General features: G+C 44.0%; 1 long non-coding RNA gene across 2 annotated transcripts in view; it reads right to left on the bottom strand.

Annotated features, from left to right (window-relative positions):
• Positions 1-23,344: 23,344 nt before the first annotated feature.
• LOC138297331 (uncharacterized) overlaps positions 23,345-26,357 on the bottom strand; it is a 33,291-nt gene continuing 30,278 nt past the window's right edge. For both annotated transcript variants that reach the window (XR_011204031.1, XR_011204032.1), the window contains one exon: positions 23,345-23,824. This is a non-coding gene — a long non-coding RNA (uncharacterized lncRNA). The remainder of the gene's footprint in view (positions 23,825-26,357) is intronic.

Raw genomic sequence — 26,357 nt, 5'->3', positions numbered from 1 at the left:
CCCTGGGCATAGCTTGCAGGGACATTGTGCTACATGGTCCACCATACAGCAGGTGGAAAGCGCACATTGGGAGTTGGGCGCCAGCAGAAGGAGGTGCTCTGTGCTTGGAGGAATATAGAGACATTTGTAGGACACCTTTGGCAGGGCAGCGGCTGGAAGTAGTTGCTAGCTTCACTGAGTGGGGCATGCAGTAATCCTATGCCCCCTTCCCATATTTCAAATATCCCCTGGTGGCTGGAGCTACCTGCCTTCCCACCCCCTAAACTCGCTTGTAACTGGCACTCAACCCTGAGACACCCATTCTAGTGTCACTGTCACCTTGATATAGACATTTTTGCACATACGATACTGAGGATACTTTACCATCTAGCACGATTAGTTATGTTTGATTTGTATGGCTTATCTGGTTATGCATATTCCTGTCCAGGGACATCTCTTAATGTCATTCTGCTCAAAGTTGAATATTTGTTATATGATTGGACACAGGTCTAAAGCAAACATTCTGTGTGTGTTTACCTGTATTAGCCTGAGAAAGTACTGACATTGTTATTACTAAGTTCAGAAAACTCAACAAAGACATTTAGGGGCATATTTATACTCTGTTTGCGCCTGATTTGCGTAATATTTTTTAATGTAAATCTGGCGCAAACTTAACTCCATATTTATAGTTTGATGCTAGACCCATCTAGCGTCAAAATATTGGCGGTAACGTCATTTTTTGTCTACGGAAGACTACCTTGCGTTAATGAGAAGCAAGGTAGGCGGTCCTGGGCAAAAAAGGACTCTAAGGCCTTTGCGCCTTATTTATCCTCTCCCGCAAAAATCATGCATGGGAGGTGGAGGGCCTTAAATAATGGTGCTAAACTGCATTAGAGGCATTATTTAATGGCTGGGTCACAGCAGGCATTAGGGGACCTGTGGGCTCATTTCCATGCTCAGAGACCATGGAAGTAGCCCACAGGTGCCCTTCCCTGCCCCCAACGGACACCCCCACCTACCCACACCTGAAGGACACCTAAGGATGGGGGAACCGATCCCAGGTAAGTCCAGTTAGGTATTTTCTATTTTTCATTCACAGTGCCATAAGGGGGGCCTACCTTGGGCCCCCCTACATGGCACTGTGCCCAATGGCCATCCCCAGGGGACATAAGTACCATGGGCATAGCCTTTTGGCTGGGGGGGCATGACTCCTATCTTTGTGTTGTGCGTCAAAAAAATGACGCTAGTCAGGTTAGTCTTTTTTTTTTTTTTTTTTTAACTCTAACCTGACTAGTGGCATTCTTTGATGCACAACCTCCTGTTTCCCCTATGCCTCCCCCACCTGGTTAGCGTAATTTATTTTGACGCTAACCGGGCCTTACCGCCGCCTAGTGTCATTCCTTAAATATGATGCCTGGCTGGCGTCCAGGAATGGCGCTAGCCGGCGGTATACTTTTTGAGTGAAACCTGTGTTACCGCAGATTTGTGTCAAAAAGTATAAATCAGGGCCTCAGAGTAAATCGAAGTATAGATTGGCTTCTCCTGCATTGTAGTCCAACCCTCCTATTTTCCAAAGATAGCCCTGCAACACCATGTGTTTTCAAGGAAAGAAGCTTTTGTCAGGATCAGTAGAGCTGCAGGTAGAGCCCCATGTTTTGAACTGAGCAGCGTCAAGCTGTCAATTAATCCATGCACACTTGGGTGAACCCAGAGTAATGTTAACTAGAGTTCTCTTTTTCATTTACCAATATTCCAAGGTGTAAGATGTGGGTAACAAGGATGTCTTACCATCCTTACCATCTTCAGTGGTACATCTTACCATCTTCAGTGCCTATGGCAACTAATTCAAAAAGAGAAAAAAAGAAAAAAAAGAAAAAAAAAAGTAGAGGCGCTAGGACACAACCCTGTTTAAAATCATTTAAGATTCGTAATTTTTTTTTTTAGCTCACCATTCTGCCAAATGTGTACCTTTGCTCAGGTGTTACTATGCAAAGTAATAATTATTATGAGGAGGCCTGTTTGGGATACCTAGTTGGTCTAATTTCTCATGGTACATTTATCTCTTTCGTTTTCATTCAAATCAATGCCTTGCAAGCTCAGTTTGGTCATGTATTTAGCCATTTCTTCCTTTGATCTGGCCATCAGAGCTGATCTTTCCTCTTTTTGAAGATCTTTTTGGTTTCTCCTGCATTCATTATCAAGCTAATAATAGGCTTGGCTCCTATTCCTGTCAAATTCATTTATACTAATTTCAATGGAAATTATTCATTTTTCAAACATTTCGGTGGACACCTACAATCAGTGTCATGTCTGTATCCCTTCGTTAAGACTTTTGGGAGCATATTTATACTCTGCACCGGATTAGCATCATTTTGTTTTTGCAGCGCAAACTTAACTCCAAATTTATATTTTGACATCAGACCTGTCTAGCGGCAAAATATTCGAGTTTGCGTCATTTTAAGGATGCGTGAAACTGCCTTGCGTCAGTGAGATGCACCCAGACAAAAATGCCGCACGACTGGGATGCGGACCCGAAAAATGCCGCAAAGCACTATTTGCGTCAAATTTTAACACCTGGGTCAGGGCAGGCGTTAAAATGGGGCAAACACACCACTACTTACGGAAAACACACACAAGCAACATCATTGCTCAGGAAGGACGACATGGAGGTGCTACTCATGCAGCATGCCAGACGTTGCAGAGCACAGGACCAACAGCAGCAGCTACCACTACATCAACGTGGACCCCAAAGGCAACGCAGAAGGCACAAGAGGGTCTTCAGGACCAGGACAACGCTCCTGGGCCTCTGGGAACAGGATATCATCCGGAGATACAGACTCAACTGGCAAGCCATACAGCAGCTGCTGCGCCAAATTGAGCCACAGATAACAGCCAGCCTGCAGACACCACACAATATTCCACTGGTGACCAAGCTGCTAGCTGTCCTGCACATGTTGGTAAGTGGCTCATTCCAAGTAACGGATGCCCTGGTTGGCTATCACAGCCCTCATTCTCCACCTTCCTTTCCAAGGTCCTTGATGCCATCGTCTCCCTCACATCCCACCACATCAGCTTCCCCAACCCACAGCAGAAGCAGCAGGAGAACAAACAGGGGTTTTACCAAATACATGGCTTCCCGCATGTGCTTGGTGCTATTGATTGTACCCATGTCCGGATTGTACCACCTGCTGCAACAGAGCATCTACACCAGAACAGAAAGCACACCCACTCCATAAATGTGCAGGCCATATTTGATCCCCAGGGATTGCTTACCAACATCTTGGCCAAGTATCCTGGGATTGTACATGATTCCTGCATCTTTCCCCACAGCACCATCAATCGGCACTTCCAGGACGGACGATAAGGCCATGACCTTCTTGTCGGTAAGGCCATAAACCTAGTATTATACACATGACACAGCAATCCTGTAGGACACACAATACATACACCACTACATTGACACGTGGGCAGGAAGACACTGAGTCGTGACACAAGCAGTTATGTTGGACACCCTGACACAATGGGATACACACCTAATGACGGCTGGGACCAATGTCAAAGCACACAGTGACAATGACATGACCTGCACTGGAAGTTCAACTTGAAAGATGAACCATTTACAATTACATTAGGCCACAATGTCAACCCCACACCCTCCCAAGCAATAAGTACTGTGGAAGGGGTGTGCAATGTGTGTTTCTGCAGGCCAAACACCATGAGACACATAGCATGATGATGCTGACTCACATGTAGGTGACATGGAAATACTGAGGCAGTCCCAACATCACACATCACTCCTGGGGTGACGTTGCCAGCTAGCAATAAGGAAGTGGACTGTGCTATAACACATATTGATGTGCCACTAATGCAAACTGCACACTGCTGCACACACTGAAAGAGCCAATTCTCCATCAAAATAACAGATGTACAGGGAGATGGCCCTTCCTGCACAGATACATCCACCTCCACAAGGCAGTTAGCCAGGTTACCTGGAGCAAGTTCGGTAGTGTAGGTGCATGGTTGCACATGAGCCACTGGCAGAGGGATCCACAAAGTTCTACGTAGAACCAAATCACACATGGGACAATTGTGCATTGTCGTTACTGAACACCTCTGTGCTGCCAACTTAGGGAGATGTGTTGGGCATTTTCACCAGGCCTAATCAAAGGTCCTCACTTCTTGTTTTCATCTGCAATTACATATGTCTAAGTGGATGGGATGTCCAGGCCATGTAGTGCAACCATGTTACTACCACATTGAAATCTATTGTGTGTGTGGAAGTATCATGTCCCCTCCAGTGGAAGGACACTAAAACATGTAGCTCACTACACAACGCATGGGAGATACACACTGAACTGCAGTTTGGAAACTGAACCATAGATAGCAGGTCAATGAGCCAAACACAAGTTGTCAAGTCAAACAACCCAATGCAGAAAGAACCTCACAGAAGCCCAGGATCTCACACAATGCCACAAACACACATGAGTCACAGACAACACAAGATATCAACTGCCATGCTACATGACATTCCTGGTGCAAGCAACAACAAAATACCTACTCCTATTTTCTATTTCAGCTGATCAGGGTTACGGGATCCAGTCATGGATCATGATCCCATTCCCCAACCCAAGCACAGCAGCAGAGCGTGCCTATAATGAGGCACATCAGAGGACATGCACCATTGTTGAACGGACCTTTGGCATCCTGAAGTCCAGATTCAGGTGCCTGGACATCACTAGAGGCAGCCTTCTATATTCCCCAGAAAGGATCTGCAAGATCATATTGACTTGTGCCGTCCTGCACAACATTTGTGCTAGGAGGAATGTCCCCCTATATGAACCTGAACAAGAACTGCCTGAGAAGGAGGAGGAGGCAAACGGTGCCAGGGAAAATGAGGGGGAACATCCAAACACAGCTGCAGGAATGCGTCGCAGACAGCAGATAGTTCAAAACGTTTTTCAACAATAGTCACTATAAACACATTGTTACTATATGTAATTAAACACCTCACTTTATCACTCAGTCCTGCTTTGGGTACTTATTTATGCATCACATGTTCTTTAGGAATGTGAGCATTACCTCAGGGAGCATGTCACAAAGATAAATCTGAATACTTCTGATGCAACATCATGTGATGCGTATGATTGTACAGCAAACATCACACACAGTTTGTAAAAAAAAAAAAAAAAAATCTTTTCAATTTCACATATGAAGGGCAAAATCATAGGACCACAGCATATGACAGACATCCACGTTACCAACATGGTCTACGGTAGCACATGAGACACAACTATGACATCTTCAATCATAAGGTAAATAAGCGCATCATATATGAGGCAGTGGATGTGAAATATTATTGACAACAGGAATGTATGAACAGACCCCTGACATTAGTAAGTGTGACATTTGCTATCTCTGCAAGGAGCTTGTGTGACAAGAGGTGCATCAATCCTGAAAATGGATATCATGAGTGTCCCAGGTATGACAATCAATGGTTACACCACATGGCCTGCGCAGTCCATCCCTGGTAATAAGTCCTGCCACTGCTGTGTGTTGAGTCTCTGCCCTCCCTTCTCTAGGGGGTGCTGTAAATGGACTACCTGTACCCTGTGAATCATCATTGACACTCACCCAGACTCCCATTCAGACTCCTATTTGCTTCCCTTTTCTATATGGCAACTACATTAGCCTGCATGGATTCAGGTCCCATAATGCACTGCCTGGTAGTTGGTAAGACTGGTAATCTTCTGTCCATAGCTTCCTATGGGACAAGTCCGGTTGTCCCCTTATGCTGGAGTCTCTCCTCCAGGACTTGTGAGAGACTGAAGCTGCACACACCTGTGAGCTCTCTCGTGCAGCCCAGCCATGTGACTCTGCCCTGGCCTTGCTGCTGCCTGGAACTGCTTAGAAGCTGCCATTCCCTGAAGCTCCTCGTCGTGCATTGGAGTACAATTCATTTGTGTACCAGAGCCCTTGTTGGATTGTGTTACAGTCCTGATTATGCCTGAAACTGCTCTCTGTTTACACAGTGCCGTTCCTGCTTGTTCCAGTCAGACTGCTCCCTGTGTTTCAGCCTTGTTCATGTTGGTTCCCGACAGAGCCTGTTTCCTGTTAGCCAGACCTGTTCCAGTCTTTGCGTCAACCAGAGCCTGTTCCCTGTGCCTGCATTTGCCTCCTAGTTGGTTCCCTTGCCCTCCGTTTCCTCTTGGGGTATTGGGGTAAGTGTACTATCAGTCCTCAACTGAATAGAATTGTTTAATTTTATATTTGTTCTGGCACTTGGTTTCCAGGAGGCTGCAGGTCCACCACAGCCACAGGAGGAACATAGGTAATTTACCTTAGTCAAACTGACGTGTACATAACAATTTTATGATTGGAATTGAGGCTTTTGTCGCAAACGCTATACCTACCAAACATGTACAAATGCCCGACATATGGGTAGTTTGCACACAAGTCACCATGAAGTCACAGCCAACAATTAATGACGTGTGAGGGGTAACATATCCATCATAGCCCTCATCAGCCATCCTCGATCTTTCCTGTGTATTGCTTGTCGTGGAAAATGTAATGTCCCCAAAGTCAAACAACTACACACAGCAAATGAGTCAACACATATTACAAACACATATCATGACTGTTGTACATCATTGATTACCATCTGATGTTGATACCCATTTGTAATGGACTCGTACATGAACATTACGCCAAATGTATTGCATACCGGTCCATCAGAAGCACACATACAGTTGCAACAGTCAATTCACACACAAAACACACAGGCAATGATTTATACTTTTGTAGCGCAGCCTTGCCGTTATTTATTGATGCAAGATCAGCGCAAACTTAGAAATTCCATCTGAATTTCCTAACTTTGCGCTGCTTTTGCCTCCGAAAAAAATGGGAAATCCTGCGCAGAGATAGTAGAAATGTAGGCCGCAGTTACATGGTCTACCACATCTGGCCAAATACTATAACACACATTGCAGGCCATACCACCCTATCTTCGTCTAGATACAGGCTGCATGCATGTTAAATAATAAAAAATCACACAAACACAGTTTGAGTCAGAATATTTGATGCAAATGCGCCGAAAAACAGTGCAAACTCATACTAAACATCAATGGGTCCCTAGCGCTAATTCCACCAGCGCACCCCATGCATGCGGACATCCATGAAAATAGTAGCTTCCCGGTAATGCGTGGTATTTTGCCGCACATGTAGGTTATGCATCAAATATATACATGCAAACTACGTAAGGAGTCAGGAAGTGATGTAATAGGAAATCCTGTTTACAGACATTGTACAGTGGGTGTACTTTCGCTTTGCAGTCTGTGATTTTTCTTGACAGTGTGGCTGTGTGTTGGTGTTGCTCTCTTGTGGATTGTATATATTGTATCTTGTGTGGTCTATATTTTGTCTTTTGGTGTATCCTATTTGTATATTGCACCTGTGTAAGTGTTTTTGTGTATTGTATTGTTGTCTGAATTGTATTTGTACTGTCTGGTGTCTGTTTTGGGGATTAGATTAGTTGGGTTAGTTGGCGTCTGTAATTTGGGTTTGTAAGTTTCCTTTTTTCAAATTGCTTTTCCTTTATTTTTCATTTTCTTGTTGAAATACTGTACTGCACCATGTCGGAAAGGGTGAGGCTGAGCCGCATGAGTGAGGAGTAGCTTGGGGCATTTGTATGGCTGGTGTGCCACTTTCTTCCAATGATGCTGGAGGCAGGGGTATCACACAGAGGCAAGGTGGCTGTGTTGGGCAAAGGTGCTCTTCCACCTGAAACAAGTCTTCAACACCTCCCGGAACGAGCACCAGCTGAAGCATCGCTGGGCTGACCTGGTGGCACGAGAACAGGACCTGCTGGACCACCTGGGTGTGGTGATAGGTGGCCCTGTTGGTGAGTATCACATTGACAAATGTGTACAGTAGAATGCTCCTGAGTGACAGTAGCAGATGTCTTGACGAGCTGCATGCAATGCTTGTGGCCATGTGGAATGCAAGTTGAACAAACTGTTAGTGTACCAGTACTGAGGTGTATTACACATGTTTATACATGTTAACAGTGCAGTCCAGAGTTTCGTTGAGCCATGTCCGACTATTATTCAGGGTCATATGTACTAAGCTATTTATAACTTTCACAAACGGCATAGTTTACTGAATTTTTGGGTTGACGTAAGGACAAATATTCATTCAAAAGCACAACCCAAATTTTGCCATTCTGCTATCACATTGCACAATCACAAAACAGGGTTTTTTAGTGGCATTTAGGAATAAGCGTTCCGATGCTATTATCGAGTCGCAGGTGGCTATTTGTTTTTTCTTGGGCACAAATGCTGGCACTAAGCAATTTCAGTTACCATCTGTTTCCAGTTGGTGCTAACCCATTTGCAAAAGGGGAAGGGTCCCCATGGGATCCCTTCCTGTTTGTGAATGCATGGCCAATCATTTTTTCTGAGCAGGAAGTTGTGCCACGGACCACTGACTGCTTCCAAAAAAAGTTTCAGTAATAAAATAGGTTTTTAAAATGCTTTCTGTTCACCGCTGCTAAAATAAGGCTGCAATTAAACAGATATTTACATCCTAATATGTAAGCAGTCACAGACTTGGTGGTCTGCTGAGCCAAGCAGGCGAGCATCCCTTTGAGTGCTGCCATTCCCAAGGGGTTTGCAAAATTAGACCTACCTCATCATTATTCAAAAGGTAGGTAATTTGCTACCCCATTTTTGAAGTGCAAACAGTGTAATTTCGAGTGTTCTACCTCTGATCATCCTACTTGCTAATTGCTAGTTGCTAAGTCTCACAATGTGTGAATCACAAAACCTGATATAGTTACATATGGCCCTGAGTGACACATCTCAGGTGCAATGACTACACCTGTGCCCATGTATTCTGTCAATGATGATCAGCTAAGATACTGTCAGCATACCATATTTCACAGTTTTGGGACAGCAAAGTGGGTTATCCATGTTTAGAGCTACATTGTCATCATTACACACACATGATCCCTGCCATTATATTCGCATGGGGGCATATACGGCTTAGGGGACACTGCCAATGGGGCATTTGTTACCAACATACAACTGGCCCACTTCTGTTATGGACCACTGAATGCACAATACTTGCTGACTGAAAACTGACTGAAATGTCCATCACACCGCTAATCATTGTCCCTTGATGCACAAGCCACAATACCTGAGTCACTTCTTTTGCAGTGGACCAGGGAAGTGCCAATGCAATTGTCACACAATTACAAATCATGACATGGAGTACCATATGAAATGGATTAGCCACTAAACTTTGTTGTCAGGTTTAGCACCACATGATTGTTAGGCCCAGTGCATGTGTGCATATGTGTGTCTATCACTCACTGGAGAGTCAGTGTCCATGCAAGTTTGCAGTGGTATGTCTGTTGGAGTGTCTACATGCCTGATCGGCAGCTCACTCATGTAAAATGGCACACACTGTGATATGTTGTCCCCACGTTTGTACAGTGATCAGACATTGGGCATATATCTCCTTTCCATGTCTTTCAGGTGGTCCGGCCCCCTATACCATCGAGGAAGTGGCTCGATTTGAAGACCCAGACGTATCCAGTAAGTGTGAAAATGTCTGTCCTGTGTTGTGATTGCAGCTGTTGTGTGATTGACTCTTGTGTGTTGCACTCATTGCAAGATATGATGAGCTGGCACGTGATTTGATATGCGACTTGACTGGAGCTTGACATAGTGTTCCATGCAACGGTTAGGCATTCACAGGCAGAGTCATATCTTGGGCATTTTGTGCTGTGCATTAGGCAGCAGCATGTGAACACGGTGATTAGTAGCCACATGTAGGCTCACATTTGATTCAGAGGTGGTCCAGTGTCAGAATATTGACAGCAAGTCATACCCTCATTTACACAAGACAGTGATACATCAGTTTTCCACACAAAATTGCGCATCCCTGTGTTGTAATGTACATGTAGGGCTGTATGGGTTTCTGTCCCCCAGCATCTAACCCCAAATGTTGTACTCCATTTCCGTGGCACTTATGTGGCATGTTATAGGCGTGCATGCAGGTCAAGGCCAGATGTGTGCTTGCATCAATGTGGGTGATTTAGGAAATGTGCTGGCAGATCAGATGTTGAGGGTTGCCACAAGTGGAAACATGAATGTAGATGTGATTGACCAATAGATACCTCACTCCTTGTTGGCAGGCCTCCTCACATGTGTTCCATTCACTAAATCCATGTAGAGCTGGATATGGCTTTGTGGTTGTCCTTGACGGTAGTGATGATGTATTGCATGCCCATCCCCCCCTGAGGCACAGGGGTAGGGGGTGAACATGTATTTAGGTAGGTGTGATGGTCACAGTGTAGATGACAAACATCTAATTCAAGCATGCATGTGTCCCAAACATCACTGACCCCTTATGATTAGCAACGTTATACCATCCTGCCAATTACATATACAAATCACAGGTCTTGTGTGCCTTGAAGTTGATCCAGATGATAGGGATTAGTCGGCCTGGCCCATGTTAAGTACTTGCAGCATTTGCATTGTGACACATTGCACTACATAAATGCACAGATCAGTTTATTTGGTACGCACCTTGTTGTGCTTTGCTATGCTGTTAAATATTTGATGATTAGGCTGCGTTGCCATGTTATTCCTCAGGGACAATGTATCATCTGTACTGTGATTTGGTCTGCATGTGCAAGTTGAGGGAGAGTGTTAGATTATCATCTGTACATGCATCACACAATGATGACACTAATGGTTGCCTGTGTCATTTTTACAGCTGCCAACATGAATGCCGCTGAGATAAGGGAGTTCCAGAGGCGGGCAGAGAGATGCAGGCATATCTTGGATGTGGAGTCTGGGTTCAGGATGATGGCAAGACGCTATCGTAGGGAGAGAGCCACAGGAGCATGGCGAGTTTTCAGCCAAGGGGGCCCGGCATTGGCCACAGCAGGTGTTGTCACCACCACGACTGCAGCCAGTGGCCACCAGTACATCAGCCCCACCTGCTGTACCCTCAACCTCGGGAGCCACAGCACCTGCTGCACCTTCACTTCCAGCACCCCCACCATGGCACCTGCAGGAGCGACAACATCAGGGACACAGACCACCACAGCATCTGCTTTGGACATGGGCGCAATCAGGCATCTACAGAGGGACATGAGAAAGGTCCTAAGGAAGCCTGACAGTCTCCAGCGGATGTGGATAGGAATAGCCAGAGACTAAAATCTATTAAAGAAAACTCTGAAGAGGGCAAACCTATGAAGTCCTGCATTGCCTCACCCCTAATTCCGTCCCCTCCCTCGTCTTTCCATATCCTGTTTATTAGTGGGTTTAGAGGGATTAGTGATAGGTTAGAGTAGGCTAGTAGTTTAGAAAGGATAAGTAGGTTGGGGGGGTTTATATTATTACATGTTAGTTTGTGGGTGGGTAGGTTAGTATATGTTGCCCTACGTGTGTCCCATCATATAAAAAGGGTGGGGGATATATGTTTAGAGTGTTTAGTTAAATGTGGTAAGTAAGTTTAGCATAGGGTAGTTAGGGCCAGTTGGGGGTAATGTATAGTTAGGATAGGTTAGGTCAGGATAGGTGTGTGACATAGTTTTAAGTTATTTTTTATACATAGTTACTAAAGTTTTAGGTACTCCTTTAAGGCATGTGTCATATGCTTGGGAATCTGGGTTTTTGCCTGAGTGTACATGGCCAATTTTCTGTTGGCCTGTGTATTCAGTCCTGCGTCCACATCTCACTCTTGACATGTTAATTCCCACTTCCAACTGAGCTGTCACATTGGCAGCTACAACAAAGCTAAATCTCTATGCATCTGCCATCCATTGTATCCACCACTCAAGGTGACTATGGTTCCTGTGTATTGGACAGGTAGGTGTGATTTTAAAGCTGTCATCGTTTGGGTCCTGTGTTGGAATCTTGGGCACTGTGGGATGTCTGCCTGCAGCCTGATGTTCATGGGAACCCTGATAAACTGAGTGGTGTCAATTTCTGATGAGGTTAAGCATACAAAATTCACACCTATGGGTTTTAATTGTACTCCCAGCTGACGTTATTGGCCAAACACTCTTACACAGACATTCCTGCTGTATGTTGTGGATGTGGCATGTGATTGTCTTATAGGGGATGTGACCAGCATTGAGTTTAATCTTGTAGATACCTTTTGCCTGAAACATACTAGTTTTACACAGCATTTGCCTAATTCTTTAACCCAACAGCAGCACAAACTTTCAAATTACAATTATATTTTGTAAGTGTGTGTTGCTTTTACTTCAGAAATGAGGCACAGGCAGCACAGATGATTTAAAAATCCTGACCCTTGTGCATAAATATCTGTGCCCGATTATTTCTGCACTCTGGTAGTGACACTCTGTGACAATTGACATGTTACTTGCATCACAAATCTCCAGGAAAGTGGATGTGTCACATTACACAGAGATCAAGTGGTTGTGTAGGTGCTGTTTATTTTGAAATGCTGTAGTGCAATATTTACATAGTCCAGGTTTGTGAGCCCATTAGTGTGAAGCATTCTATTGTGACGCAACACAAGTACAAGGGCGAAGGACATGTCATTTGACATGCTGAGATGAAGTGTCATTCAGTGCAGAGGAACATGAATTGCCAATTGGGTAGTGAGAGAGAATTGCAGTCCATAGTGGTAAGGTTAACAGTGTGGGGGTGAAGAGTGCATGTCACCAACTGTAGCAACACTGGCATGTTGTCAAGCACAGGACAAAGAAAAAACAGTGCCCATGTGACATGGGCTGGTGCTACCGCGTACTCCTACGGGTGAAGGTGATCTGTTCCACATCTTCATCCTCTGATGTGTGTGTCCTCTCCTCTGCCCTTGATGGTGGTGGTGGTGGGTTTGAGAGGGCAACACACACTTCAGTGGTTGGAGAAGTGGACTCCAAATTCCCGTCAGCCGCCATCTGTGTAACTAGATGTGGCATAACTGCAGCAAGGAGGAGCTGCTGATTATTGAGTATGGCAGCAAGATCCCTGTGGTAGGCAGCCATGTCTGCCCGAGGGAGTCCAGCTAGTTGTCATGCATGCAGCTGCAAGATTGGGAGGGCAAGTGTTGTTGCAACTCTCTAACATCAGTGGTGAGGTCCCTCACACACTGTTGGACTCCTTGCAGTTGTGATTGGATGAGTTGTATGGCTGCTGACTGTTCTGCGGATGTCATCATGCACTTGTGCAACCCCTCAAGGCTGGCTGCCATAGTTTGCATCCCCACCCGCACCTCCTTGCCAAGCTCCCACTGTACTCCCACAACTGTCCTCTCAAAGGTGCTCCCAGTGTCATCAGAGTCCTCAGCTGTGTTTGAGCTGGCAGGTCGTACAATTGGAGTGGTGGGTGGGTCCTCTGGGATAGCTGCTACATGTGTGCTCCTCCTTCCGACTGGAGGTGGTGTCTGGAGGGTTCCCAGGAGATCTTGGAGGGTTTCCTGGCTGATGGTTGTCAGCTGGTCATCCATGTCATCAGGGTAGTGCAGAAAAGGCAGATCCACAGCAGAGCCATCGTCCTCTGCAATGAGATATTGTACAATTAGTGTGTGTGTTGTGGCAGTTGTAATGTGACGTCACTGACTTCCTATTGGTGGTACGTTGTAATCTTGGTTCCCGTGCATTGTTCCTGTCATTAATGTTTGCAGTCTCTCAGGCCTATGCCCCCCGAATGTCACATGTAGTGTGGGCAGTTTAGAGATTTGTCTGCGTCACATCTTCTAGGTGTGGGTTCTGTCCAAATTGTGGCTTGCCACCTTCTTGTCCTAATCAACCCTCCCTCTGCTTCCGTTAGCATGGTGAGGCCTTGCAATGCTTGTTGGTGTGCTGATGCCACATCCACCACACATAAAAATGTGGCCCTGTCCCAATCTTTCATTTTTCACATACACTTATATGGTGCTGAGACCTAGCAACATACCATGTATTGCATTACCATGAAACAATACAGGTGTCACCATTGGTAGTTTCTCATGTTGATGTTTGCATATGTGTGCTACGTTGCATTGCACTGATGGGTGCACGGATGGCAGAGTTCCTTTTACTCTTATGACTGTGCGGGTGTGTTTTCCAAGCTACACACATGTCCTCCCCCTCAATGCAGTTGTCTAAGCACTATGAAACCTGAGATGTTGCATGGTGGCATTGCAGCTTTTGTGACACAGGCACAGAGGTAGACCCTGGAATGGGCAGCATGGGTATGAGATTACTGTTGTGTACTTCATAATGTATGTAACAGTGCCTGATGTTTATTCGGTCTATGGACATGAGCAGTTGACAGGAGTTGCATTTGGTTAGGGATTGATGGGGATTGATCATGAAGTCATACTGATCCCTCATTTTGAGGGTGTTTGTGCCATGGGCACCTAACTGCCATTTCCTATTTGACCAGCACACCCAGCAGAGGTAGTAGTGGCAAGTGTTGTCAGTGGTTAATGCAGCTTGAGCCAATGGCCTGAGACTGGGCTTTGTCCCCTAGCTTACATTCTGACAATACCAGCTGTCCTGTGACATCAGCACAGTTTTACGTTCTTCCCTATTCTCCTGGTCTTCTTTTGCATTTCCAGCAGCCTAGGCATGGCGGTGTACTCCCATGCAAAGGTTTTTGGTGTTGTGCTGTGCCCCTGGATGCCCCTGCACAGCCCATGCACCCGTGCCATGCCCCTTTGCCCTTTCCACTGCCTGATTTTCAGGGCTGACATGCATTGTGTAGTCGGTATGTGCCTCCTCCTTCTTGCGCTTGACATTTATGCATTTTTGTCCCCCATGCAACTTACCCTGTATATGTGTCATTTCCTGGTAGTCTGCTCTGTCCTGTCTTGCGATTCCTGTGACGATCTCCTCTGGGACGATGGCTGCAACCATCTCCTCCATCTCGTCCAGGTCCTCTTGCGGTGCTGGACTCCCACCTCCAGTCTGAGGTGCTGCCTTCCTGTTCCTTGCCATTTAATTCTTTCTTCTGCGCTTAAAGTCATGCCAGCGTTTCTTATACTCTGTGACAGTTCTCCTGACCTCTGCCACACTGTTAATCTTGTCTACAATTTGTTGCCAAATTGCCTCTCTCCTCCCAATTGGTAATTTAGAGGTGATGAATAATTGATGCTGGTGCTCCGTCACCTCTCTAACCAGAATTTCATGCTCCTCTGCACTGAAGCTAGACTTCTACTTCTTCTTGTCTCTCCCCAGGTCTGTGTCCTCCCGGGTGGTTCCTGGTTGATTAAGGTCTCCCTGGGGTCTTGTCTGGCTTCTGGGATCCATTTTGGATCTCCTTAGCACTGTTTGCTGCGTTTGCTTCTCTTTTTGACACTATTGTGGCGAAAAATGGAGCAAATCCGATTTGCCACATTTTCCATGTCATAAACCGGATTAGAGTCATTTTTCCTGCGTTAACGTCATTTTGCCTTACCACAAGGCACAATGGTTAGTGTAGAAAAAAATGACTATAACTGGGTCTTAGCGCCACCCTGCGTCAAATTATAAATTTGACGCAAGAATGGCGATAGCCAGCGTTAACATTTTTGACGTAAAACTGCGTTAGCGCAGTTTTGTGTCAAAAATTATAAATCTGGCCCTTTATGCATTAGTTTCACCTCATCCTTGCAAGATGGGAGTGCTGCTCGGTATAGGGATGAATTACTCTGCATGCCTGTTTGAACCACTCGGCACCTTTCAGTAGTCCATTGCTATGTTACTGCTTTCATTTAAACTTAAGATTGAGGGATGGTCATTGTGTGGTTCTTCCGACTGCCACTGCTGGAGGGAGATAAAAGGCCACTGAGGCAGCACACCATGAAATCAGAGCACACACACTCACAATAACGGGAGTGTCTTGCCTGTCATCCGTGTGTGCCTGACTCTTTTATTGAGCCCGATTAACTGCACCTGGCCACGCGGATGTTAGATGCATGACGCTGTGCCACGCCCTGAAGTTTGAAATAAAACCAGTGCTTACAGCATTACATCCCTCCCAAGCTGGTAAATAAAAAATAACCACTCTGTTTGATTGTGGCTTCTGAGGATTTGGTGGATGCAGGGCTAGAAAAAGGTAATCTTCATGACATAGTTCTTACTCCTCACATTGTGAGAGGGAGGTGGGTAAGACCTTAAAAGAATGATGAAGTGTTCCGGCCACTTTATGAGTTTTCACTTCTCTCAAGAGTATCATTTGAGCCCCTGATGGGCTTATGTTCTTTTCTGCAGAGCTCTCTGGTTAGTATAATCTCCTGTAAGGACAGTTCCATTTAGGTGTCCCGTAATGTTGAGTTTTTTAGGCTAGTAGGTTCACTGGTTGAATCCATCCACGTCGCTACTTGCTGGCAAGCCTTGCATAGCTCTCTTGAACATGGAACCATTTCTAGTTAAACGGCCACCACCACTATCTTTGATGATCATGGCACCTTTACAACCCTGTGTTCTTTTTTAAACAGCAGCTAAATCTTCCTCCTGGGTATGGATCCTTCACAATCACCCAGTCCCTGGCTAAAACGGAATGATCCAACCTGAAGTGACTGGCTTTTTGGTTCTTTCTCATTGTGCTGTATTCACTTTCCTGTGACACCAAACTCTAAGTTTCCACAAATTGACACATAGATGATTACCCGGGCTTCTTATGGACATCAAAGATGCAGGTGAGCACTTAGTTGATAAGTGTGAAGTGTTCCAGTACAGCCTCGGGAAATTGTGTCTTGCCCATTTTAGGGTGATTCTCTGTTCATGGTCTAGCCTTATCGCCTTTTTAAATGTCCTCATAAATCTCTCTAATTCTGTATTTACCATGGGCTAGTGTGGGTTGATTTCCCTATGATGTACCCTCAATCCATGTAGCCATGTAGATAGTTTGCAAAATCGTTCTCTATTCTGCAAGTCCCTTATCTGATCTCACCTGATAGGCCACCCAGACCTTCTCCATCTTGGATGCAACTTGCCGCTTGAGCCTCCACACTGTGATGTCTACGGCCCTTCAATAAGGTTCTTTAGTTGTTGCTGTGTACTAACAGGCAACACCATTGGTTGTCTGCACTATTTCTCTGAGAGACACAGCCTTTGGACAGGCCACAGCTGTAATGAGATGTGCATGATTTTGACTTATTTCTTGCCATCAAAGTACTGGTTGGGGTGTCATAACATATTATCAGAAGGATTATCAAGTCAAGGCTGGTAACAGAGATTAACAGAGCTCCCTCCTACACTAGATGACTCCTCAGAAGAGAGTGGTTGATGGACTCTTGAAGAGGGGCAGCAGTTTGTGGTCCATAATTGCATGAAATAGTTTTCCATATAAGTAGGAGGGAAAATGTTGACACCTCCAGTTTATCACAGTTGCTTCTTGCTCCATCTGAAAATATTGTGTTTCTGTTTCCATTCCTAGTCTACTGAAAATAGCACTGGGTTGCCAGAAGCCATAAACTTGTTTTGTAGCAATACAGTTCCAGGCCCACCTGGGCTCGCATTAATTACTTAGTCACTGAGCTGGGCAGTTTCAAAGAATTGCCTTGTTACATGTAACAGATGGTTTTTGTCTCTTAGAATGCCTCGATGTACTGCACAGTTCATGACAGTGTAATGTGACCTCGTCAGTTTCTCAGAGACTCTGAAATGGTTTCAATGAATTATCCATATGTTGCCATGTCTCGAAACTTTCTCACTCTAGCTATATTCTCTTGTGGCTTGGCCAGTTGTCTTCGCCTTTTTTTGGATCCACCTTTATACCTCCACCTAAAACACATAACCGAAAAACGCCAATTTATCCTTGAGGAACTCGCATGCTTGGTGAAGTGAGAGGCCATTTTCCAATAGTCCTTGTAACATGTTTCTTAGTCTAGAGAGGTGCACTTGGATAATGCATGCGTTCATCAACATGTTGTCACTCATTTCACTACTCCTGGAAGACATGATAGAATTTCTATAATGGCACTCTGAAATACCTCTCTGGCATACAATGCCCCAAAATCAAGCCTTTTGCTTTGGAACAATCCAAAGTGTTTACAGAACATGGTAATACATCAACTATTTTCATTCAGCATCAACTGATGGTCAAACGCATTTTTGAACAAAAAACTTGGGGCCTGATTTAGAAGTCGGTGGAGGAAATACTGTGTCACAAACGTGATGGAAATCCCATCCGCCGTATTATGATCCCCATAGGCTAGAATGGAATCGTAATACAGCAGATGGGATATCTGTCACATTTGTGACAGAGAGTTCCCTCCGCCCAGACCTAAATAAGGCCTTGGTGTTCTTCAGATCACCAATAACATGATCCATCGCTGGAGTGATAAGCCATTCTCTCTTGATTGCCTAGTGTGGGAATCACATTAGTGTAAGAGTGCACCCAAGGGAAGGGGCCATCTACCTTTTTAGTTACTTTCGATGAATGTAAAGCTCTTGTCCCACATGTTTTTGTAAATGAAATTGTATTCCCTTTAGTTACAGTTATACAATCTTATCTGTGTGTAATTGGATTGTGTTACTTTTAAGACATTCTAGTCTATTGATTAAAGGGTCATATTTCGCCAGATTATCAGTTTTGCATTCCCCTATGTTGAGGGACAAGTGCATCAATTTAAATGCCTCTGCAGCTCAATTGAGTTTCACAGAGCCCTCTGTCTGTGTGGGCACACTGAGGGGCATATTTATACTTATTTTGCGCCGAATTCGCATAATTTTGTTTTACGCAAATTTAGTGCAACACTAACTCCATATTTATACTATGGCGCTAGACCTGTCTAGCGCCAAATTTATGGAGTTAATAATTTTTTGTATGTGGAAACCTACTTTGCGTCAATGTGATGCAAAACAGGCGTTCCCCTACAAAAAATGACTCTATGACCTTAGCGCCATATTTATCCTCCCATGCTAAAATTACGCACGGGAAGGAGGAGGGGTCAAAAAATGGTGCATAGATTTCTTTGCACCATTTTTTAACACCTGGGTCTGGGCAGGCGTTAGGGGACCTGTGGGCCTATTTCCATGGTGGAACACCATGGAATAAGCCCACAGGTCCCCTCCCCAGGCCCCAGGGACACCCCTACCCACACCAGAGGGACAGTAGAGGATGGGGGACCCCATCCCAGGTAAGTATAGGTAAGTACAGGCAAGTTTTTTAAAAGTTTTTTTTTAAAGTGACATTGGAGGCCCTGAAATGGGCCCTCCTACATGGCGCTGGGTGCAATGGCCATGCCCAGGGGACCCTGGTCCCCTGTGCTGGCCATTGGGGTGGTGGGCATGGCTCCTGTCTTTTCTAACATGTGATATGGATGGGTTTGCGTCAGTAAATGACTATATGGCAGGTTAGAGTCATTTTTTTTTACTCTAACCTGCCTAACGTCATTTTTTTGTGCAAAACCCCCTTCTTCCATACCACCAGCCCCACCGACTAACGTCATTTTCTTTGACGCTAGCCTACCCTTTGCACCGGCTTGCACCATTCCATAAATATGGTGCCCGGCTAGTGCACAGAATGTGCAAGCCGGTGCTAAACGTTTTGGTGCAAAACTGCGTTTGTGTAGTTTTGCACCAAAAAGTATAAATCAAGGCCTTATTGTCCATGCTGCAGAGGCCCACCAGGGGCCCCAGGGCCTCACCTTCGGAGAAGAATGCAGGTCATGCCCTAGTGCTGCAACAGATATCTTCGGCTTGTCCCACCTTTACAGCCCCTCTTCTTCTGAGCAAGATCTCCCTCATGCAAGGGTGCCTACAATGCCCCTCCTGAGATGCTGGTGAGCTCGTTCCCTGGATGCCAGGTGCAGGCAGCCACTCCTGTCTGTCTCGGTCGAAGATGATAGATTTATCATCCAAAACGTGGTAAGGGGCATTAGCAGCGTACAACCTAACTTTGGAGTAAAGAGGGTGTTAAGATTACTCTAACATCCTACTTCTTCAAAAAAAATTTGTAGAATAAACCATGACAGAGCAAATGGGCACTTCTAAACCGATCCGCCCAGCAGCCCTCCTTCAACTGTTATCCCACCTTCAACCACCCTCCAAGATTCTAAACAGAATTATATGACCTCATCATGCACACACTCAAGTATGCAGCATCCCTATGTAAATGCCATGTAATATTTGCACCTCATAACAGAAGGTTTGTCATTGTCATTAGTGTGGCAAACCTGGTTTCTGGTAGAGGAATTTTGGTTGCCTATTTCTGTCACATGTTTATACTAAAGTTGCTGACAGCACTTGTGTATTCCTGAGACTGGTTCCAGGCAGTTCTGTCACTGTTGCCTATTTCACTTACACTGGTCTAGCCAAGGGCTTTGTTGTAAGCTCCTAACAGGAAGGTGGGGTGGCGCTGGGAGTCTCCTGTCAGGAGAGAGACAAAACAAGGGTACAAAAGAAAGGGAGGCTGTCCAACTTAAGTGCTTGTTAACCTTTTGGGGGTAGCCTTTGCATTGGAACATGAGCCATGAAATGCCAGGGGGGGAAATCTTAAGTTTAAAAGGGGCCTTCGGTCAACTTGCCTTCACATCTAAGTGTCTGACCTAGGAGGAGCCATGCAATTCCCTTGTGCTGTCTGGGCTCTCTCAAACCCTCTATCTTGGGTACCACTTGGATATATCAAATAAAAAATGCAGTCCAGGGTGGCTATGGCCACTGTCACATGTGCCCCATTCATACATACATACTCTACACACACAGATTGGTACACACATGAGTCACCCATGTCCCACATGAATGAAGGACGGACTGGCAGACCAATTTAAAAAGGAAGACTATTCTAGTAGGCAACTTTCCCTGACAGGGACAGGTAAAAAAAAGACATAGGTATGCTTTACAAATATAAACATTATCACTGTCAGTCATCTACAGCCTGGAGAGCAGAAAATCATGCTCTGTAAAGACGATGCACACGTTGTACCCTTCCAGACCACAAGGTCATGCTCTGGCTTTGTCATGCACAAATGCCTCCAGTGCACATGCTTGGTCTTTACTCAGTCTACTAGATTTCCTCATCAGAAGAAAGTACTTCTCCCATGTTGATATCTTTCATAGATTCGTAGGTGTGAAAACATTCCCTGTCCTCCGTCTAGAAATCTCTGGTACTTCTAAAATAGTGAGAAAGCGATAAAATGGACTCTGTTTAGTAGCACATCCACCTCATAAGAAACACTGCAACTAACAGCCAATGAGGCGGATGTGCAGAGTGCTCAACTACTCCTAGAGGTCACCACAGCTTAGAATTTACAGCATAACTGTGAATATATACATAACCCAGTGGTGGTCCCCAGTGTATAGTTATATTTAGGACCACATGTCCGTAGGAAATTAACTTTTAAGTTTGCTAATAACTTTGGCGCCTTTTGACAAATCTTCACAAAACTATCCAAAAAAGTTTCACCTACCTTAGCTCCCTTCCGGAACGTTTTCGGGTGAACTGTCAAGTGGGGGCTAAGAAAAATGAGACGTCTCAAAACAAGTTTTCCCCATACAATTTTATATCAACAAATTGAGCAGCAATTCAGATAAAAACATGTAAACGAACTGACAACAAATTTGGAAGAAAGCTAGATCTTTGCCCAGAAAGCATGCCTTTTGTGATTTGGTGTAATGTTGTTCAGTAATTTTCAAGAAATTAAAAACCAAAATGTATGTATATTTCAAACGGTGGTACCACAGCAGAGATCTGCAGGGCAGGCTACAACCTGAATAAAATGTTGAAGCTGCCATGGTAGGACTCTATCTATCTATGTCTTAAAAACAAATTAAAAAAGCATAAAGGGGCAGTGTAGGTGTACCCTGACACAGTGGCGTAACAAAACTTGAGGAGCCCACCCTGCAAAATACATAGAGCGGGCCCCCCACACTCCAGATCTAGTCCGGAGCTCTTAGGTCAGGCACCTGCTGCCTGTGCATAGTGGGCCTCCTTGAGATTGGGGCTCTCCGCACTGCAGGGGGGACACCACTGCCCTGACACTTTGGTTGTGATTGGTGGGTGCCAGAGGGGCCCCCACTGAGATGCACCTAATTTTTTTTTTCAATTCTGGCACCACAGATCTGTAAAGATCTGCCGTGGCGCTCAGCGTGGCCATCCTCTGATTCTGTGGCGAACTGGAGGAATGGTTTAAAAAACATAAAAGGGGGATCTAGGCACCTGCGACCAAGCCCTGTGCCCAATCCCACGCCATGCATGGCTGAAGGCCATATCCTGCAAGGGATTCCCCGTCCACAGGATGTTGGGGAAAGCCAGGCCACATTCGACTGTGTGTGGTGCAGGGTTGAGGTATGGTAAAAAGAGAAGTTACATTTAAAAATGATAGGTGAGACTGTCAGTTACAACATAACATTTTAAATTTAAAAAAGTGAAATTCACCAGTTATAGTTATCTGAAGTAACTATAACTCCTACCAAGATGTAACTATAAGTTGCTCCCCTGCCACCTACTGCTTATACCCTTATATAGTATGTCACTCATGACATGTTCAATGATTACATATATATATATATATATATATATATATATATATATATATATATATATATATATATATATATATATATACATACTCCACAACAAAGTAAGTCAGCCTATGAAGAGTAATATAAGGGGAGCACAAGTTTATTGCCAATGTTTACTCATGATGCGTTTCAGCCTCACAGCCTTGATTCCATGATGATCATTGCTATGTAAACACCAAGGGGGTCATTATGAACACAGCGGGAATCCCCGCTGTGTTCATGCTGTCGGTCTTATCACAGACCGCCAGCCCCGTTGAGACCCCGCCGGCTGAATAATAAACATTCTGCTGGGTCGGGACATTGCCAATGGCTCCACATGGAGCCATCGTCAATGCCGATGTGCGGCGGGTGCAGCAGCACCCGTCGCGCAGATCACTGCCAGTAAATCGGGCAGTGCCCTGCGCGACGGGGCTGTGCACGGGAGCCCCAGAGCCCCCCTTCCACCAGCCTTGTCCTGGCGGGTGAACCCGCCAGGGAATGGCTGGCGGAACAATGGTTCTTTAGCCACAAGGCAGTGCTGCTTCAAGCGCTGCCCTGTCGGATAAAGAATTCCGCCATCGTCAGGCTGCCTGTCGGCGGTAGCCAAGCGGTGGTGAGAGGTCACCTGTGGCGGTCCTCACTGCCTTCATTATGTGGTGGTCTCAACCGCCAAGTTCATAATGACGGCCCAAAACTGGTGAACATAGAGAAAGGAATCACATATCTTACTGTGTAAACATAGAGAAAGGGAAAAACATCTTCTTCTTTCAATGAAAATATGCCATCTTGGAATATCCAAATGAAAGCAATTAGAACAGTACTGGAGAACAAGGTAAAACACTGTCAAAGGGCCAGGTTACATAAGAAGAACGTAAATTCAAATGATTCATTGCGCAGAAAATCACAGCTTCACAGAATGACTGGCAATTTATTGTCTTGATAATAATGATACAAAATGCATTTAAATCAATGTCCTTGTTGATGCTATTGGTCTCTTGCTTAAATATTCAAATGATAAAAATTGTCTTTACGTATACAGAATTCACAGTACCCCGACTCATCAGGGTTATCATTATGTTTCATACAAGAAGTCCAAACGAAAAAAGATAAGGAGCAGCCTGTCTCATGAAGCGAGATAAATAGAGCCCAAGTAGGCTGGCCATTGCTATAATTCTCAAGTTTAGAACATCTGTAGTCTTGTGGTGGCCTCATCCTCTTGGCGTTCATTCCCAACGTTCACAATATTACACAAAAATATAGTAAAGAACATTTCTTTTTCTGACACGCTGATCCCTGAACAGAAATCAAGGTGCATTGAGGATAAGGGTATGGGGGTTGTTCCTGCCCAGAAGGGTGGCATCATACCATACTAGAGCTTTTCTTCCTTTCCTCCTGTGAATTTGAGAGAAAAGAAAAGAGAAATCGAGGATTAAGGAACAATGAATGCAAGATAAATATAACATAAATAACATTAAAAATACAGTAAAAACATCAATCCTAATACCCTCAAAAGTAGAAAGGGTAGGGTGCAGATGTATTACAGATACTCATCATTCGTCAATGAGATGAACCCTTATTTCCTCTTCCGTGTTCCAGCCGCTAGGTGTTTTGGGTTCTGAATCAACTATATGATGTGATTCCTTCTGCCTTAACCTTAACTCCCTATCACCACCCTGTCTGTTGTTAACAATATGTTCATTGACAAAGAACAATAGTTTACCCCTATCCCTGTAGCGTGCCTCCTCAAAATGCCTGCCCATAGGATTATGGGCATCCCTCTTATCTATGGCCAGCATGTGTTCAAGGATTCTTTCCTTCACGGGATAAATAGTTCAGCCCACATAGCTCTTGTTGAAGGGGAATTCCAAGATGTAAACAACATAGAGGGTGCTGCAACTGCTGCTGTATGTTCCAGGATAAGTTTCTTAAGTGTACATGAGGTACTCCAGATGTATTTTAGCCCACTTTCACATTCAATTATGTACACCACAAATTTAGATTGACAGGCTATTTGATGTTTAATAGGTATTGATTGTTTGTTCTCTGTTAGAATTTTAATCATGTTTTTCCAATCTTGCAAGCTTTACAACTACAGCATTTCCCTTTTACGAACGTTACACCCAAGTCATCTTTGATATCTTTAAAAGGTGACTCTTCACCAACATGTCTTTCAATGAGGAGGCTTTCTTATTGGTCACTTGCAGTTTGTCACTAACTGTAATTCCGACATCAGGGTAATTCTTGATTAGATGCCAGTGTCTTTTGAAGATTCTAACTATAGTCTATTGTCAATCTTCTTGAGTTATCCTCCGCTTGTGTAAGATTAAGTTGTTCTTTTGTAATTAACGTTTCCTTTCTTGTTTGATTTTTCATCCTCTCCAGACCTTTTTTACATCATTCCATTTGTAACCGCTGTTAATAAATGTTTTACAAGCTGCATCACATTCTTCGGCTAAATCATTATCACTGAAGCGGATTCTTCTAATTCTCAATAGTTCTCCTTATGGAATACTTTTAAATAATGGTTTTGGATGAAAACTCTTTCCATGCAATATGCTGTTGATAGAAGTGGGATTCCATTATACAGTGGTGTTAATCATAATATCTTTAATGTACACAGTGACATCTAAAAAATCAATTATCTCTCTACTGGTGGTGCAGGTAAATTTCAAACCTACGTTATAGTCATTTAAGTAAGATGTTATAATACTCTAAAAAGTTTTGCTGCTTACCATGCAATATGATAAAAATATTATCAATATATCAATATATCTTGACCATAATATGATCTTTTTCCAGATATTGTTCATTTTGTTGTCCCCACAAAATGTCCTTCTCCCACCAGCCCATTGGGAGATTTACATAACTTGAGGAAAAGGAAATGCCCATGGCAGTTCCGCACTTTTGTTGAAATAATGTTTGATTTAACAGAAAAACTTTATTGTTTAAACATATTTCTATAATTTTCAATAGCACAGGCAAATTTTGAAGTTCACCCACATTTCTCTGTTTCAAAAATATGCACAGACCTGTAGACCCAATGATTGTTGTACAGAGGTATATTAATTGCTACAAGAAGATACTCCAATCCAATGTTTTGTCAATTTTCAGTAGGAAATAAATTGTTGGCGTCATTGCATGTGTTACCATGAGGTAGTTGCATCCATCATCATGTATTATTTTTTCACTAAGCCATTCCTTCAAATTGGTTTGTAATTCTTCAATCCTTTTACTCATTGGACTGTGATCAAGTTTAATATAACTTTGTTTATCATTTATTTGAAGCATAGGCTCTTTCTCATAATCTTGTTTTGAGTATTACCACATTACTCCCCGTATCTGCCGGTTTAATAAAAATGTTGTAATTTTATATAAGATTCTTTAATTTAAGGCCAAACTCTTGTTTGTGGTCAATTCTATTTGCTTTCCTGGTTGTTGCCATTTTTAAAATGTTTCCAGAACAGCAATGACTAAATCATGGAACATATCGACTTAGTTGCCTGGGGATAATGTTGGACAAAAATGTGACTTTGACTTTAGTTTACTACATTGATGTTTGTTAGTGTTAATATCAAGTTAATTTGAGATATCCATTTATGTCATATCTTCTTCCTTTGTATAATGCATTAACTCAAATAAATGTTTTAGATCCAGAATTTGTCACACCATCCTCATTGTACAATATTTGTTTTGAATATGTTTCAGTATTCTGCTTCATGACAAAGAATTTCTGTAGTTTGAATTATATATGTATATATATTTTCTCAAGTACCTTTGCTGCTGCTAGTACCTGGATTCCTTTAACAGTAACCACCCTGAATAAGCTTAAATTGTATATATGCTACTCCTTCAGGAGCCCCTTTTTTGCTTAGTTTTGTCTTTAATTCCCAGCACATGACGTTACAACGTGGAAAGCAGACAAAAG

The sequence above is a fragment of the Pleurodeles waltl genome, chromosome 5, assembly GCF_031143425.1.
Source record: "Pleurodeles waltl isolate 20211129_DDA chromosome 5, aPleWal1.hap1.20221129, whole genome shotgun sequence".
NCBI classification, from domain to species: domain Eukaryota; kingdom Metazoa; phylum Chordata; class Amphibia; order Caudata; family Salamandridae; genus Pleurodeles; species Pleurodeles waltl.
Note: the sequence above shows the minus strand (reverse complement) of the source record. Positions and strands in the feature narration are given on the sequence as shown.